At 39.8% G+C, this 18631-nt stretch overlaps 1 protein-coding gene across 4 annotated transcripts in view; it reads left to right on the forward strand.

The window, feature by feature from the left end:
• Positions 1-18631, forward strand: part of LOC129725958 (methylcytosine dioxygenase TET) — a 296289-nt gene that overhangs the window by 186670 nt on the left and 90988 nt on the right. The window lies entirely within an intron of this gene.

Below are 18631 nucleotides of genomic sequence, written 5' to 3' on the forward strand. Positions count from 1 at the left end.
GAAATCGAAAGCAGTAAACATTACATCACTCATGCATATCCCCCGATGAAACGCGGCAGGAGAGCAACAAACTTCGATTAAGATCAATCGCGCGGCATCAAACATCATACTTAGCATAATTTTCTCCAGCCCGGCTGGGAAGGCTGACGTACGAGAAGCCCTAATGTGTACGCCAAATTACCCTATCTGCTTGCACGGCGAGAGAACCGATTGGTGGAATCAGAGGAACAACACGTGTACTTGGTACAAAATTCTCACTAAAGCACGCGGCCCGAACTCCCGCTGTTTCGACCCTACACTTACGCAACGCAGCAGCCGAGCTGTCAAAAGATGAAATTTTGGCACCCGTGCGCTCCCAAAAACGCACATGTTTGTGATAGAGTTTTATTAATAAATTTTATTAATTAATTAAGCTGGACTTTTCCGGCGCACTTGGCCAGACCGAAAGGCGCCTGTGGCGGGCAAACTTTACGTACACATGTTCCTTTGAGGGTGGAGGAAGGGGTGGAAGAAAGCACATTACTTCTCCAATCTGGCTGCCCGTAACGTTGAAGAGTGTGAGGTCCTCCCCAGATTGACCGTGTGTGTTAGAGTGTGAGCAAAGTAATAACGGACACAACAAAACCTGAACTCTGCTGTGCGCTCATTGGCACGAATGGTTTTGAATCCGTCCATCTAGCCGCGGCACACAGCGTATGCCTGCCACATGTGTATCCTTTGATTTTCACACGGCCGGGGCCCGGTTCTTTCTACCAATCTGCAATAAAGCGTTGCACGTGAACTATTATTGCAGGAAGCGATTTTCTAATTCTGACACGGTGGAATATTAATTTAGATTGGTGATGGATTTGAACTGACGGTGATCCACATCAGATCGGGTAGAGTCCGAAGTCCGACCAGGACAGAATCTTTGTTTTAGAAAGGAACGGCTAACAGACCGGATAATGCTCGAATCGATTTCAATAATAAAAGTTATGAAGGTCATAGACAAGAAATCGTATGCTCACAAAATTACAGGCAAAATAAAACAATATACAGTTTTCACCCAAATTTGGATTAACATCAACGAAACATCAACTAAAGAAAAAATCTAGTAAAAATCAAACTAATAAAGAAACAATACTTAGCTTTTACAGTAAATCACATTTTGACCTCCAGACTTGTGTTTAGGGTTTGCAATATTCCCGGGAATCGATTTCCCGGGAAACGGGAATGAAAAATCGTATTTCCCGGGAATTCCCGGGAACCGGGAACGGACAATTTTTTTTTTGCGAAATGAGATTTTAAATGAAGTTCATCAGTAAAAGGTAACAAAAAATTGTTTAAAATTTCATTCTCAATTCGCATGAGAAACAAATAAACAAATGAAATACAAAACATATTCAAGTCAACATAAAAAATTCGTGATCGATTTTTGTAGCATATATTTGCAGAAGAGGAGAATTAAGGGTCTTCATGTCGTCAAACAATCGCTTCAGATCCGCTGACAGTTTTCCGTTAAGCTCAAAAATGTTATTTCCTTCTGTAGAACTTTGCTCAAGTCTGCTGAATCACCGCTGATGTCTGATTTCTAGAATGCTTTCAAATCATCGATTACAGCTTTTGCTACACTTAATTGAAAACTGGTGTCCTATTCTTTTAGCTTGTTTAAGTGAAAACTCAGTGTTAGACAGGCATTGGACGCGGAAAATATTCGCTATATTCGGTACGGATTTTTCGGGCGAAATATTTTTTACAGTACAGTAAATATTTACTGTTTACTTGAGCGGTAGCTAACCTATTCGCTATTTTTTTTTTTTTTTCATTTAAATATATTTGCTCTGCCATTGTGATTTTTTTTAAATAAACTGCATCTCAAATCTAGTTTTTATTGACAGAACAACATTTCAAACCCTATCGGAGTTTATATCATTATTGATTAGAACGTAAGATTCCGAAGAAGAATTTCCTTATTTCACCGTTCGGTGGTTTTCTGCGACCGAGACAAACCGGAAGGAAACCATAGAATACTAAATAATCATTTCAATACGACTCAAAATAAGTCAGTCTTAGAGCATTTGAATGCTCACTAATCAACATGCAAAGATGATTTTTACATTGAAATATCATACTGACTGTGAGTTTCATTAAATGATTTATTTCAGGTAGCGCCAGTTGGACGTATTTGATTTTATTGCAATATTGCATGAGAAACTATAGTGAATCTTACAGAATTTTTCGCGGAACTCGGAAATCCCGGGATCCCGGGAATCAAAATTTATGTTCCCGGGATCCGGGAACCCCGGGAAAAGCTATTTCCCGGGAAATTGTTCCCGGGATTGCAAGCCCTACTTGTGTTCCGAAATTGTTATTTTTCAAACCTCTCGCTTCCACACACTAATTTTACTATCACATTTCAACCCTCAACCTTCTATCTTATTTTCCAATGGAAATTTCAATCACACAAACAAATTTTAAACAATTTTTTATACACTCAATACACTTTCACAGTTTGACTATCAGAACTGATTAATTTTCGTGAAAAATTTGCTCGTGTTGTACGCTTGCTTCGATCCCATTTTTTTCTCAGAAACCTCTAAGTGAATTCAAAAGCTCTTTGCAACGAGAGGAAAGCAGATTTCGTATTTTAAACGAATTTACCTATTATTGTTTTAGACAGAAGCTTCCTGCCATCAATAAGATTTTGAAATATAACTTTTGGTTTTGGGTTAGGGATAGAAATTTACCGTATCGAAAAATGATACAGTCTAGACACGCTTCGTCAAACTTCTGGCAATTTTAATTATTATAGTAAAGTTTTAGTTTTTAATTACTACTGCTATAAATGATCAATTTATGGTCATAATGTAAAGTACCATATAAGGGAACTGCTCCATTATTCATCTCAGCCCATATATTCATCTCATACAACATGAAAACACAATCGAAAACAGGAAAAAAAACGTATTTTTTTTCTAACTAAACCATTCTGCTAATCCATGGAATGGATTCTTCTTAGTTCACTTTAGATTCCTGATAAAGTAGAATCCTCAAAACTCACTTAAAAGCTCCAAATTTGATATTATAGTCGGGCATCTGCACTCGAGAACTCATTTAATTCAATCACCCACCTCAGAAAACAAAATCCGCGCTTGTTCTATATGGCTACAACGGGACTCGTTCCTCAAATTTCCAAAAACAAGCTTGAATTAGTAGAAATATATGAGATGAATTTCTACTATTCCTAAATTTCAACTTTATGTATTTTCATCTGTTTTCACTACGTTGAAGAAAATCAAAAATTGCCAAATCAGTTTCTGTTAATACGAAAAAATCATACTGAAAATGTTAAATTATTCCGACATAATTGACATAAATCGACAGCGCTGCAGTGGTTACCTAGCTTACCAATTTTGCACGTGAACAACTACAGCGGATATTTAGGTAACCTACTACGACGGGCTGCGGCTACGTTCATTCATGATAATGTGATTCATTCATGATTAACAGTGTGATTAATATGGGGGCGTCGTGAGATGAATAATTGAACAGTGATTCAAGTTTTGAGATGGATATGAAAGCGTTGTGAAAAATGGTTTGTTTTACAAAATTCAGGATAAATCTAGCTAAGTTTACTAAATATACTATGCTGAACGATTTCATAAAAGCACGTAAGCGTATTTTGTTTATTTGTTCAATGATTTCGTGAAAATTTGGTATTAAACCGTGCATTCTTCGTGAATATCGGCTTTTTGAGACGAGTAATGGAGCAGTTCCCCTACTAAGCTAAAAAATTTCGTACGAGTTTGCTCTGCTGGTAATTTTCCAGCAAAGAGGACAATTTTATTGAGTACATAAACCCGTACTAAATATTTTTCCGCTAAAAGACTGTAAATGTCACACAAATATATACCTTATTCTTCAAAATTTATTGGGTTTTGTATTTTTGTTTTCTATTTCCCTCCGTTGTACAAACTTGATGATACTCGTAGTAAATTGCTGAGAATATTGAACCTAAAATTATTAATTAACTGTGCCTCTACGCTGACCTGACTTTTTGTTCCGATTTCTATCGTTAGGCTGAAGTTGTTGACCCAATAAAATCTTTAAAAAGCATATTATTTATTTAATCAAACCATGATATAAATGGATCATAATTACTAACGTTTGTTTTTTTTTTTTCTCCTTTCTAGGTAAGTGAAACTTTGAGATCCTACAGTTTATCAACACTTTTCACCTTGGTGAGTAATCCTGGAAGGCAGCTTTCCACCCATGAACTAACAACTGGATGGTCCAACACGCGGCCACAATATCCAAGAGGAATCTTCCTAGGAATGGGAAATTACATATAATTCAACACTAGCTATTAGTTTGAGCTAGCACTACGAACGTCAATTACCAATAATTATCCTACCACAAATCAGTAACTTTAAAATAACACCTGACAGCAGAGACGGTAGTTCGCAGTCGGTACTCCTCCGACCGTAGCAAAGATGACGGACCGGAGCCCTAGATTATCGATCCATTTTGAAGTCCGGATAACAAGAACCGTGCTCTCCTCGGCGTCGTACGGTTGGGCGAAAACGTGCGGCTGCCTTCTTTCACTGGTACCCAGTAATGATGCTAAGCTATTCCTGTACAACATTCAGACACACACACCTCTCCGGACGGTCAGTTTTGCACCGAAGAGAAGACTAATGACGCAGAATAATGGTTGTTATTTGCTGTAACAAGAAAGATGAATGCATCATGATTGGTGCAATCGAATAATGAAAAGCTTGTCCAGTCACCCATTATTGATGGGCTCTGTTGGCACGGACATTACCCTGACAGGTTACAACGGCAGTGATCATTTTCCTTCATTAACCGATCGTTAAAGTACGGCATGCCGGCTTTTCCGACAAGCACTTGTACACATTGTACCAGCCTAGAAATCTATTATACATTATTATTCATGAGCAAAAACAACCGTTTCGCCTAAATGCATAAATTCTATATCTGGCACAAATCTCTTCCAGTCGTCTGAAGCATAAATTTTCCGACCCCAGCAGCGCTTCCCGACAATACGGCCGCAAGGTATCCAAAATACGTTAAATTAATCTTCATTTAAACTAATCTACCCTCATCATCAAAAACAGCAGCAGTAATTTCCTTCAGGCTCCTCAGCTCATTTGCGTATATGCACACCGTTCTCCTGTACGGACAGTTCAATGCATACGAAGAGACACACACACAATTACACACACACAGAAACGAGAAAAAAGCTTTCCTTGTCTCAGATTTCTTCTGATCCGCCAACAGCAGCTCAGTGTTAGCTATCACAAAAGCGTACAGCAAAAAGAGCTCCAATTGCAAAGTGCATTCCGTCCCGCTCTGCTTGCTCCCAGTTTGAACCGCTCCCGCTAAGCGTTGAAGATTATGCGAACTTTTGACTCTTCTCACACGCACCCAGCCAGACACGCACACACACATATGCATACTCAAACCAAAGGTGGTTGAGCTGAAAAAGCGATGAAACTTGAGATTCGTGCAATGCGGAAGGGGAGGGGGTCTCTTTCACCAAGTCTCGATTTCAATTACCCATTATGCTCTATATCGCCTCGATCGCTCTCTTGCCGCCGCGTGGTGAACAGATAAAAGGATGGAGTTTCTTTCCACGATGGAAGCAGGAGACATAATTCCTTCCGGTTTGTCTTGGAACCGTTGCTAATCTAATCAAGATTGTATTTACTTCTGAACTACGCGAATGTGTCTTTCGTGAAATGGTCCGAGTGAGTTAATTTTGATGGTTTTTATATTTTGAACTGCAAGAATTTTGAAGTGGACTTCTAACTTTCGTACAAATGCGACGAAAATAACGTCTCAAAAAGTATTCTGGCTAGTACAAATATTCCTACCATCAAAAGGGTTTATCACATATTCGCTTTTATTCACCATAATTTGCTCTGCCCGATCCGGGTCTCCCAGTAACGCTTGTATATGTAGGGATTTTTCCGCCGATAACACTGGTCGACAGAAAAAAATACTCTAAAGCTTAAACTAGAAAAAATGGTGCCCCTAGAAAATAAAAAAGGACGTCAAAAGGCCGCGGAGTGATTGCTCGTCGGGTTCGTCGCTTTTACGTTTGCTTACGAAAAAAATATATTGAACTCTTTGAAGACTTTATGCACTTCAGACTTGGCAAGGAACAGCAAAAAACTATGATCTTTCATTTGCATCCAGTTTGAGCTCTGAACAAATTTTTCGACCTGTTGTCAACACAGGTTTGCCTCAAAGCTTTTTCACAGTTTCTGTGAATTAGGCCTTTAGCCAGCTCGGTAGTGCACCAAAATTCACAGGAATCGTTGAAAAACTACACGCAGAACTTGTAGTGTGCGTAACCAGATCATTTATGAGCGAAATTGGCGCATTTACTGATTAAATTTGGAATCAGTACAACGCATAAGCGTTGGGCATAACACAGTTGATGCTCTAGCATATTTTGAATGTATTACGCAGCTCTAAACCACTACACTTATAAAGCATCAACCAAAGTTGAGAAGGGCGGCATCTTTAAAACAGTGCAACCAGCAGCCAATACTGATAAGTTGAGTACTGACAAAATAAAGAAATCATTGTCTGATTGATTCTTTTACATGAATCATGTCATTTGAAAACATATTTCAATCATTAACAATAAACAAAAACATCGTTGTGCGAAGTCAGAACAAATTCTTTGCGAATTGAAGAACACAACTATTGCGAGTATAATCTTTCATTTTTTGCAGTTTGAGTTCTAGGCCGAAACCTGTGTCGAGCAGTGTAGCTTGGAATGTGTGCTTCAATCTGGATAGAATTTTGCCACTGATAAACAAACCGTCCTGTAAATAGTTTCTCGATATGACAACTAGGGGCACTGCAGTAAATTAAAAGAACAGCCAAATCCTAACTAAAATGGCCAATGTTTTAAAAAAATGTTTCTACGCTAAGCTTTCTTCATGCTCGTTTTTCAGTTTTCCAATGTTCAATTGTACAACACCGAAGTAAAATTTACAAGTTCTATACAGAGTCGCATATCGTACCCCTTGCATTTTTCCTAATTCTTTAATGGAAATGGTAGCTAATCACAGTTTTTGTAGCACTATTGTTCAACACTCAACTCAACAACTTTGTTCTAAAAACTTCGGAAAAACATCCAAATTTGCTATCCCATTTTAATTTGCAGCAATGGTACGAAATTAGGTAAAAGTACGTTTTCTCGGTTTACTGATTTATGTTATGGGACGGACTTGTCATTAGCGGCAGCATATCTTGCAGGGCATAACAAAGTCATTTTCAATTGAAAACCATACGGTGATAGTGACGCTGTCAACCTTCGATTTCATTTGAAAATCATTTGTGTCATTTTCGAGCATTTTGAGTCACAGAATAAAGAAAAATATTGATTCAAGCTTCCTTTTCAGCAAATACGAATTGCCGGACCTTTCTCTTGACTCCTTCCATCATGTTTTGTACATGATTCTTGTTCCATTTGGTCGCCTTAAACTGCATTTCGTTGACAACTGTCTTGCGTGTCTTCTTGAGGCACCGCTTGACGATAGCCCAGTATTCTTCTGTATGGTGGAGCTGTGGTGTGTTGGAAGGGTGCATGTTCTTTGGCACGACTTGGACCACAAGAACACATGGCCTGCCACACAAGATATATCTTTGCAATCTTCGACAGCTTAATGTGTTTGAAAATTTCCAAACTTCAAACAGCCTTCAGTTGCCGTATAATATCCCGGTCCAGAAAGCTGTTTGACGTAAGTTCCATCATCCTGTATTACGCAATCGAACAACGTCAACATCTTCACGTACAGCTTTCGCGATCGTTTTCTTGTCGACTTGTCTTGCTTATCGTCACGATTTGAGATCATCATCATTTTGAAAGTCGACAGTTCGGCTTGTTTTTTAGCTCGATTCACATTTGTAGACGACATTCCAAGCTTGCTTGCGACATCTCCGACGGAAAGGTTGGGATTTCGCTTGAAACTGCTGGCCATTATTTTCATCGTTTTGGCGGCCTTCGGATTCCGAATTCCCCCAATACTGTCTTCATGGCAGTCGACAAACGTTCTTCAAACACTTTTATTACGTTGGTGACGGTTGATTTGGCCACATTCAACAGTGCGTAGTTCGGGTTTTCGCGATGCGCGAACAAAATTGCGATGCGTTGCTTCGACACTATTTTTACAACTGAAGAGCGAATGTCAAAATCCATGAGGCATGATACTATACACACACATCTTTAAAATGAGGGATGTTCAGGTTTATTTTGATACACTATTGGGTTTACACGCAGAAAAAGTTGAAAGACTAGAGGCGTTGAAAAAGACGGAAACACAATTTAGTTATAAGTGAAAATTTACAAAACGAAAACGCTGGATGATGAACGTCAACAATATCTGTTGGTTTCTTTGTTTTTTATTGAAACTCAGGTGGATGAATCATGCATGAAAAGGTTCAAATTGAATATACAGGGTGTTCAATAAGTTCGAATACACTTCTAAAATGTGTTGAAAAAATGAAAATACACTAAAGTCGCTTTTTACTCGGGGGATACGTGCCGCGTAAAAAAAACGCGTAAATTCCGGAATTCGCGTAAAAATAACCGCGTAAATTCCAGAATCCGCGTAAAAAAAAACCGCGTAAATTCCGGAATCCACGTAAAAAAACCGCGTAAATTCCGGAATCCGCGTAAAAAAAAACCATCGTTAATTTTGCATTCCGAGTGAAGGGGAACCGAAATCCGGGCAAAAAAAATACCGCGTAAATTCCGGAATCCGCGTAAAAAACCGCGTAAATTCCGGAATCGGCGTAAAAACTTACGAACCGTTACGACATACTAGCTGGGAGTACCCCATATTTGTCCTGTATTACAAGTTTGAGACGTTTGCCAAAAGAATCGCACGCGGCACCCACCTGGTCCATCAGCATCTCGTCCCGTCTCTTGAATTGATCCTAAGCGGTCACTTTATGTTCGCTATGCTTGGTACAACCATACATAAAAGTCCAGGGGAATAAGGTACGTGGAGCTGTGAGGCCACAAAGTCTTAATGATAAAATCACTGTGGGCCGGTGCGTCGTCCTGTCCCGAAGTGCCAGAGCCAAAACCTTCTTCAGAACCACAGTCTTATAGTACGCGGCGTTGATTCTTACGTTTTACTCGATAAATACCAATGACAGCTTCCCACGCCGGAATGCGGCCCTCAAATCATCACCGACGCGGCACTCTAGATCCGCGGAATATTTATGTGAGATGGGGGTCTGGTGACCAATGTCGGTGCCCACAGCCGATCATTCTGAACAAAGAGTTTCTAATCAGAAAACACGACCTCCTGACATGCGTGCCACGAAAGTACTTTACTACGAGGTCGCGGTACTCCTTAATCGTGAGCGGTAAATAAACAACAACTGACAACAAGACTTAAACGTGCGCATATCCTATATAAGAAGCTAAAGCTGACACTTATACTAAAACACAACATGCACATGTTGCACGCCTATGGAACGATGAAAAGTTGTATTCGAACTTATTGAACACCCTGTAAAAACCGACAAAATGAGTTTAAACATATAAAGATACAGATCTGTACATCTGATCCTTAAAGACTTGGAAATTACGGTTTTTGGGGTAAGAGAACTCTAAAAAATCCGTTGGAAATGTTGAGATATAAAATTTCATCATAATTTTAAGTGCTAGAATTTCTTATCAAAAAAATAAAAACCTGTCTCGCTCTAAACAGCACTACCCAATTTTGCTGGTATAGTAAAGATTGTTTCTGACACCCTGACCTTTCATTTGAAGGGTGAGTCCCCAGGTTTCCAGACATCATGCAATTATGGGCCAACCTAGTTCTTATACAAATAAAACATAAATTTTTGCATACCTCGAGAACTAATAAAGCAAATGGAATCAAATTTGGCATGTGCGGGTTTTTGAGGATAAGAAATATTTCTATGGTATTTCGACACTCCTTCCTCTCTCGAAAAGGGGGAGGCTGCTATACAAATGAAATACAAAGCTCTGCTTAACTCGAAAACTAATCAAGCAAATTGAGCCAAATTTAGTGTGTAAATGGTTTTTTGATGGTGTGACATACCACACTCATCTGGAAGGAGGAATTTCGTTTTATCATTCAAAATCCAGTACAATGAAATTACTGCATACGCAATCCTGGCATAGCATAGCATAGCATAGCATATTTGATCGCCCGTGTGTTGCCCGCGATTGACCAGAATCAGCTGAAATTGCACAAAGAACCGTCAAAATGGTGCTTAGGAGTAGCAAGCCATTTTCAGTGTACAATTTCTGGTGATCTTTCTTTTCACTGGTCAATAACGTAGCTGGCCACGCCCAATGCAGATCAATAGAGGAAGAGATATCGGGAGTGTTAGTTTAATACTTGTTGCTACTAGAGACCGAGGAATCCTCTGCATCATCCACAAGTATCAAAGGAAGGAATTAGTGTTAGTGGAAAGGAATTGATCTGGATCCATTGAGGTTGATGGTGCGATCTTTTCTACACAAATTCGCGCACGATATGGTTACTTCTCGGTCTCTGGGCAACCGGCCACCAAGAGACGATATAAATAGAACCGCGCCACGATCTAGTTATCTTCGGCAACCTACCAATCGTTAACAGTCTGTACCACACCAAATTTCGCGTTTAATCCCGTGAACTTAGTTCAAATTTACCTAGAAACGAATGGATTTTGTAAAACGCAACAACCGCACGCCGAGCGCAAACTACTGGTACCAGCTCAAATAACCGATAGAGCGCTGTATTAAGATAGTCACACTGAACGCAGTCAAAATACCGCGCGCGAAACTGAACTGCCTTCTCCGGAAGCAAACAAGAGCGTGTCGACCACTGGTATGACGAAAAAGCCAAAACACCCGCTTTATTAAAGAGAACAAAAAAAAGGAACCGGCAAAATGGGAATAGATTTGGCATCCATGCAGGGTTTGTCTTTGTCGCGATTGAATAATTACAATATTTATCGAACGAACGAAACCTACTCTGAGTCGTAACGTGCTAAAAAAGAACCAATGGGCGTACAGTCTCCGAAATAATGATTTAATACATCTCGGAAATCACAATACACCGATAATCCTTAGATGAGCAAAGCTCACCAAGGCCGAAGTCACGTTTACAGGGGAGCATTTTTTCCGACCGCTTTATTTCCTCTCACCGACGCATACGCGACAGGACACGGTGCTTCGCCCCGATAATCTTTTGTATTGTATTTAAGATACCTACTGAGTATAAAAACTGGCAAAGTTCATGCACTCATAGCTCAAAAATTTAAAAAAATGCGATATGCATATCGAACAAGACAGAATTCTAAGTTGATTGATAAAATGCCAAAGCAATCGCAATCAAAATTTAGTTGCTATTCCAACTAACAATATTTTCACATAATTAATAAAAATTGTCTATGTGTTTCAATATTTGTTCAAAAGCTAGAAAAATCATAAAACAAGGGTATAAAACTGGGCCAAATGTTCGTAACCGTCCGGTCAGGCCGCGATAAATTTCCAAATTATATTCTAATGCTACCAGTTCCGTGTTGTGAGAGCCAGCGTGTACAAAGATTTAAAGCTCTCACCTATTGAGGCAATTCTGATTATTCAAGCAGAGCTTTAGCAAATGAAACGACTCCACAAAACCACGCAAAAAAAAATCTGCATGTGCATCTACCAAAAAAAAAAACAAATAAATAGACCAATTATTTTCAAAACGGCTAACTGACAACGCAGGCAGGGTGTTTAAAATATCCCTGCCGACGGCAGTGCACTGCTCACACGTGATACGAGACGCATGAAACGCAAAAACTAAACATAACACTTAAACTCGACTATCCTCCTGCCCGCGCCCCCAACACACACGGCAAGCGATCATGCAAGACAGCTTCGGTATATTCAAAGCTGGAGAAAGAACAAAACTCGCCGTGTAAGATTAGTAGAAAAATTTCAATAAATCTGGTAAAACGACTGGTAAGACTGATGTACTATATGCCAAGCTAACAGCGAAAGAAGCCAACTTTCGTTGCTATATTGTTCATCCACACGTGGCAAAAAGAGAGAGACCTTTTGGCACCAGTCTCCTTTGCTGCCGTCGACAAAATAATAGCAACGCACACCTTACAATATCGAACTCATCGCGTCAGAGCGAGATAAAGAATGTGATCCTGTTGGAAAAATCAATATGCTGGTAAAATATGATCCTGTTGGAATAAATGCAGGAACTACCATATTGCACGACATTTAATTGGGCTCGCCCTACCAATGCTATAAATCAAACTCGATACAACAATGATGAAAAGACAACACATGAGATATAAATATACAATACACCAACAAGTTTGTTTTGTACATTAATACTCGTTCTGAAGAGGAAGGTACTTATCCGTTGTTTCCACCGCCATTGTGAATTGCTGCTTTGAACCTGAAGAAAATTGTTTCACATTTCAGCACTTATTTGCAAAACTTTGGCAAGTACATCAACTTGCTGAGCAAACTCTATCACTGATCTTCACTTTGACCACAATCATATTCCTCAACTCGCGCTGCAACACATTGAAAATATATTTTAAACATTCCAAACACGCACAATTAGAAAAATACACCATTTCGCTTAGCAGTGCACCCCAGAACCTTCTACTGCATACGCAATCCTGGCGTCAAGAAACAAAGAGGTCAACGATTTGAATTTTATCATTCAGAACTTACGTTTTGGAAATCAACAGACTGTATAACCATATCAGTATACAGTCAGGTCTTTTTTTACGCGTTTTTTTTATATGCGGATTTTTTTACGAGGTTTTTTTTACGCGGATTTTTTAATTAACGCGGTTTTTTTACGCGCATTTTTGAATTAACGCGGTTTTTGTACGCGATACCGCGCTAATTCAAAAAAAATTTCGCGAATTTCCAAATTAACGTGAGTTTGGAACCAGAAACGTTTAAGTCTTTATCTAGTAAAAGACATAGTCCAAAAAATACTCTCCGCCCACCGAAAGATCCGAAATGACCGTCAAAAAAGACAATTTTAAATACTGGTTCTAGAGCGTCTCGGGTTTTTCTAAAGCCCTTCTTGCTGGAATACTTTACGTGGATTTTTTAAAAAAATGTGGTTTTTTTTACGCGGATTTTTGAATTAACGCGTTTTTTTACACGGATTTTTGAATTGGCGCGGTTTTTTTTACACGGATTTTCGAATTAACGCGGTTTTTTACTCGGTTTTTTTACGAGGTACGTATCCCCCGCGTAAAAAAAACCTAACTGTAATATGATTATTGCTTTCGGAGAATAACATTAAGTAATTTTGTTGATATAATCATTAAGTAATCAAGTAATGATTAATTCATGACTTGATCTATAAAACGTTAAGCATCTTCTGCTCTATACAAAACAAGGGAATTCAAATTATTTACTGTTGCTATTTATGGTCAGCTAGTAACCTGTCAAACTTTGTCCCATTCATTTTTTCTTTTTGTTTATTTATTTCGAACATTGAAGGCATGGGAATTTTGAATTGATTCCACATACTTTGAAAGATTGTCTTTGCAATTTAGTTATACATACTTCCTAAACTATGACATGAATTTTTTATTCTCCGTAATGTTTACTAATTGAAAGATATTATATTTTTTCATTAGTGCTCTCATCATCCAATCACTTCATTAGAGCTTTAAAATTTAACACATGTCCACGAGAAGTCCTTGCAAATTTCACAGAGAATGGGAAAGAGAGTGGAAATCTGAAACCAGTGCATTCACCTATTGCCAGTGCAGCCAGAGCACTTCTTCTGACGGGGCACAAGTTGAGGGAGGGCTATCGGGTTACCCTCGCAAAAAGAAGGAGCGTAGCCGTAGGTCGAGGAATGAGGCAGAAAGGAACCAAACAGACCGCTTATCCCCTCGTCAGTACAATCACAACATAAGAAGCTAAAGGAAGTGCACCGAACATTCGCAGAGCAACCGAAACCAATCCCGTACGTATGTATAGTCCCGGCATCCATTAACTTTTTTTCTGCGCTCATGACCACGTACGAACTGGAAGATGAAGGGTAGAATATCTTCTTGTAAGCCTAGAGGTCAGACATTGTATAGTGCTCCCATTAAAACTAGATCTTTTTTGGTTTGTCCCGGGCAGTGGACCAGAGAGGCGAATCGTTTTTAAAGACCCCGTCGATTGACAGATCGATGAATTCCTCGAACATACAGCTTACTTTTCATGGCTCGTGCAAACAAAACCACATACTCTTTAATGTGCAAATGGTCTTAGTCGTAAGCCAACGGGTTTACCTGCTAACCCTGTGGAATAAACTTTACAATCAAGGCCATTAAAAGTATAAAATAACAAAGTATAAGAACAACAGCAACTTAGAGTACTGCATTACCGGCGGGACGGGACGAAACAGAGACGGACAACGCTGGCAGTCCGCGGAGCGAATAGGTTGATACCAGCTCGAGCCGCGTCGCTCGGAGACTGACAAAACACAACCGGGAAGTCCGACCGGGAACGGGTTGCACGGCGCGGTGCACGGAGATATTTTAATTACATATTTAATTCGAGTATTTTTAATTAACTTTTTCCCTCTGTGGCTTCTTCGCTCTGACTGTCCTTTTCTATTCGTGATGTTTGATCTCCGAGTTGATGAAACGCGAGAGACCGATATACAGCGATCGTCATTAGGCGGACTTTGTGAGCAGTGATTAACTGGTTTCATGGGTGGAAGTTGAAGTACGCTAAAAATGATGTTTCGAACAAATATAAGAAAGTTTTTACTTTTACCTAATTACAAGCCTGTCATTTTCGATTGATTCTGTTTCTGATTTGGAGAGAAAATAGAACAAGTTACGTTGTAACGCAGTAGTAGCTAACTAATTAAACATTTTTATCATTCGCATTAAACAACGAAAACACATCTGATTAACTTGCATATTAGTTGAGCCCCAACTTTGCCTCTTCTAGTTGGAACTTTTACTCAGTCACCAAACGGGATAGTTTTTGCAGAATTGAGGACGAACTTGAAATCCGCACCATTCCACAGTCCACACGCGGCTTGACAGCTAGTGCGTCTTGCTGTCTTCGTCGCCGCCGTGATGAGACTTTATTTATTCTGACGAAGATTTGTTTATTTGTTGTTTCTCTGCTTTTAATATCCTCGTCGTCGTTGTTGTTGTTGTTACTGTTGTTGTTGTTGCTGTCGTTGTCGTCGTCGTCGCAGTTGGTACCTCCACAACAGCAATGCGCAAGATTCCGACATTATTCAAGAAACGAGAACGAATGGTTTTGTTTACTCTCCTCCTGCGCTTCATGGCACCACCAGGCACCCGCTGGAACCCGCCACCGTCGTCTATAGTGTCTCCACACTCTCTACTAGCATTGGCCAAAAATTGCAGAAGTATCGATACTCGAGTATCGACTTTAACGCGATGGATCATATTCGCGCACTTCTACAAGGCTTTTCCGTTAGACAATTTGTAGCAATCAACAATATTTTACGATTTTATAGTTTTTCTTCAGTATCGAAAAAGTATCGGGGTGAAAGTATCGATCCAGCTTTATATCAAAGTCGTTTGCATCGATAAAAAATAACGATCTTTGGGCCCAAGGTATCGATACCGCAAGTATCGATACGATATCGGCCAATGCTACTCTCTACACACATCATTGCTGCTGGTTCGTTATTTATGCTTGTTTTGTTTTCCTTTCGTTTTACATCTTTCTTGTGTCACATTTTCGCCACATCTTTTCCACTCTATTCGAGAGAAGCCTGTTGTTTATGGGGGGGTTTCGTTTCCCGGTTGTCGTCTTACGTTTCGTGACATCTTTTGCATGCATTTGTATATTTGTGCAATAATCTCAAGTAAACATCCCGTGTCGTAGCCATAACAAAGCTATCCAATTTAGTTTTGCATAAAAATTTAATCAACACCACTACCGCGGCAGCTTATTGCTCAAGCACATACACATGGACACGGCCCTGTCCGCTTAGCATTTCGTGAGTTACTTATTGTGTGTAGTGATGCATCCATCCGGAGCGACATCTCTGCCGAGCGAAGGCAGTTTTCTTCCACACTATGCACTTTATTAGATCAGCGAGCTGAACTTTCTCGTCCGTTATACATATAAATTTGCTCCTAAATCATCGCGCTCTCGGTAGTGTGTGTGCGCCGCCCGTTTCTATATTCCCTGGCACCCACACAAATCTAAGCCCCAAAATAACACAAGAAAATGCTGCTATAAAAATCTCTCCACACACCAAGATCCCCCTTGCCAATCGTGTATGCAGCTCTGTGTGCATCTTCTCTACGCTCGGGATATATACCGAAAGTACATTCTTCCTACCAAAACCTTCTCCTATGTATCGGCTCAGCTGCCCGCCCGCTTTATCGTCCCCCTTCAACAACCCTTCGGCACGCGGCACAAAACTCCTTTTCAAAGTCCCTCACCCACACAGCTCTACACACTGGCAGCGGCCTTCCACGCCATCATCAGCACCACAAGGCTTTCCCACCCCGGTCGCTCACCGTCTAGTATGTGCATCAACGGCGTCGATGCAGTTTGCAGTACCGCCGCTTCCCGAGGCATGATTGCACATTGAAAATCTTTATTTTTACTTTGCTTCTCTTGTTCAAGCGACCTCCCGCGCAGTCCCGCAGTGATCCCACGAAGCTGGATTTTAATTTTGAAAAACTAATTTCCCCTTGCATTGCTCGTCATCTTTCTTGTACTGTCCTCCGCCAGTCTTCTTTCTCCCACGTTCCCACGTCCACCGCGACTCAATCGCAATCAGTCGGTGCATCACCCGAAGGGCTCACGCAATTCTGTTTTTGATATAGTAAGCTTATCACGCTCGTGTATGTTTTCGTATGCGAATTTTGCTAGTTCGAAATTGTTCACTAGTTGCATTAGACTTCTCACTATAAAGGTTTGTCAGGTGAGGGTGCTGCAAATGCAATAGCTTGACGTTTGAGTCTGGATCTGGTTTTGACATCAGATGTTAAAAGTTTTAAGGATCGCTTTTATTTGTGGTTTGCTAATATTTGTTTAAAGTTGTATTCATATATTCGTGTGCTGGATGTCCATTCGCGAAGAATTCTAGCTTCATTAAAACTTTTGATTAAAACAACAAAGTTCTAAAAAGAATAGTTTTGGATGTATTTTGCTTAAACTGCCGAAGAATAAACAGAACAAACGAACAATCAATCCAATGAAATCTTTTGAAGTTTTTTTCTAAATCCTTGTATGAACTTTACATATGGAGCATTTTTATTCATAAACGTTCGAATGAGTTGCCATTCAATCAGTTATTTAGTTATTACCTACGTACTGATTTAGGAGTGTTGGAGGTTTTCAGTTCCTTTTTTAATCACCCTATTGAATTAAAAAAATTTCCAACCTCAAATATTATTCCGATTTTTTTTTTGAGGTTAACGACCCAGCCATGAGTTTTTTTACAAAGCGACTCGCTAGTTTTGGTTTTCGGTTTCTGAATACTAATCCCTCTAATAATTTTTCTTCTCCACCAAATTTTGTTTTCGTTCAGTTGCAATTATTTTTCCACATTGTTTTATTTAGTTTATGTGAGCGTTCTGATGTTTCTGTAAATCGATAAAATTTGTTCATTCCATAAATTTCAACAATTTACAGAATCATCAGAGCGCTAAAATAAACTAAATAAAACAATGGGGGAAAATAATTGCAACTAAACAAAAAAACATCTAGTGGATAAGAAAAAATATTAGAGGAAGTCCAGGGCCGGATTTAGACGCTGGGAGGCCCGGGGCAAAGTTGACTGTGAGGCTCTCTTTTCTAAAAACATTTGGAGGAGGTTCTGGAAGGTGACGAGCAAAAAAAAGTCGTCCCAGAACTAGGGGGCCCCTTGAATTGGGAGGCCCGGGGCATTTGCCCCCTTTGCCTCCCCTCAAATCCGGGCCTGATCCGGGTTATTTTGAACCTTCGCAGTATTAAAATAACATTTATTATCGTAATTTCTCAAAGCATAAATATTCTTTTTTTATTTTTCTGGGAGTGTTTTAAACTCCCGGAACCCCTCCCGTGCGCACGGCAATGCAGTTCCCATATCTTGACACCGTTAAAATACGCAAAACTTAGCCTTATCATCACAATCGAAACGAGATGACACAAATTCACCAACTTTTTTCAGCGCATGCATCCAATTTCCTTCATACATTACCGGTGAGCTCGGAGCGGCCTCGGTAAGATGGGAAATTCCACGGGATAACGTCGGCGTCGGTATGCTATTTTTACCACAAGAATCAGAATCGTCGTAACCCAAAACGTCGGTACGGTGCCTGGCGTGGCGAAAGACGAAGAAACGTAAACTAGAGTACAATTCCGTGTTCCATCCAACAACAGCGACAGTAGGTACACCTTTGTCCTACACTCGTAGTAAATTATATACATTATAAAAGGTGCCTAGCGAGTGTACCTAACCTAAGAGATCTTTAATAGATTACATTACAATGTCGCGTCGTGTCGCGGAAATCGGTCGATTTTTGCCGAAGACAGACCATGGCACTTTTGAGTTATTTTTATACTGTTCATACTTGCTCTACGTTAAGTGAGGAACCTTCACGCGGGGTAGGTAATGGC

This window comes from Wyeomyia smithii, chromosome 2 (assembly GCF_029784165.1).
Source record: "Wyeomyia smithii strain HCP4-BCI-WySm-NY-G18 chromosome 2, ASM2978416v1, whole genome shotgun sequence".
NCBI lineage: Eukaryota > Metazoa > Arthropoda > Insecta > Diptera > Culicidae > Wyeomyia > Wyeomyia smithii.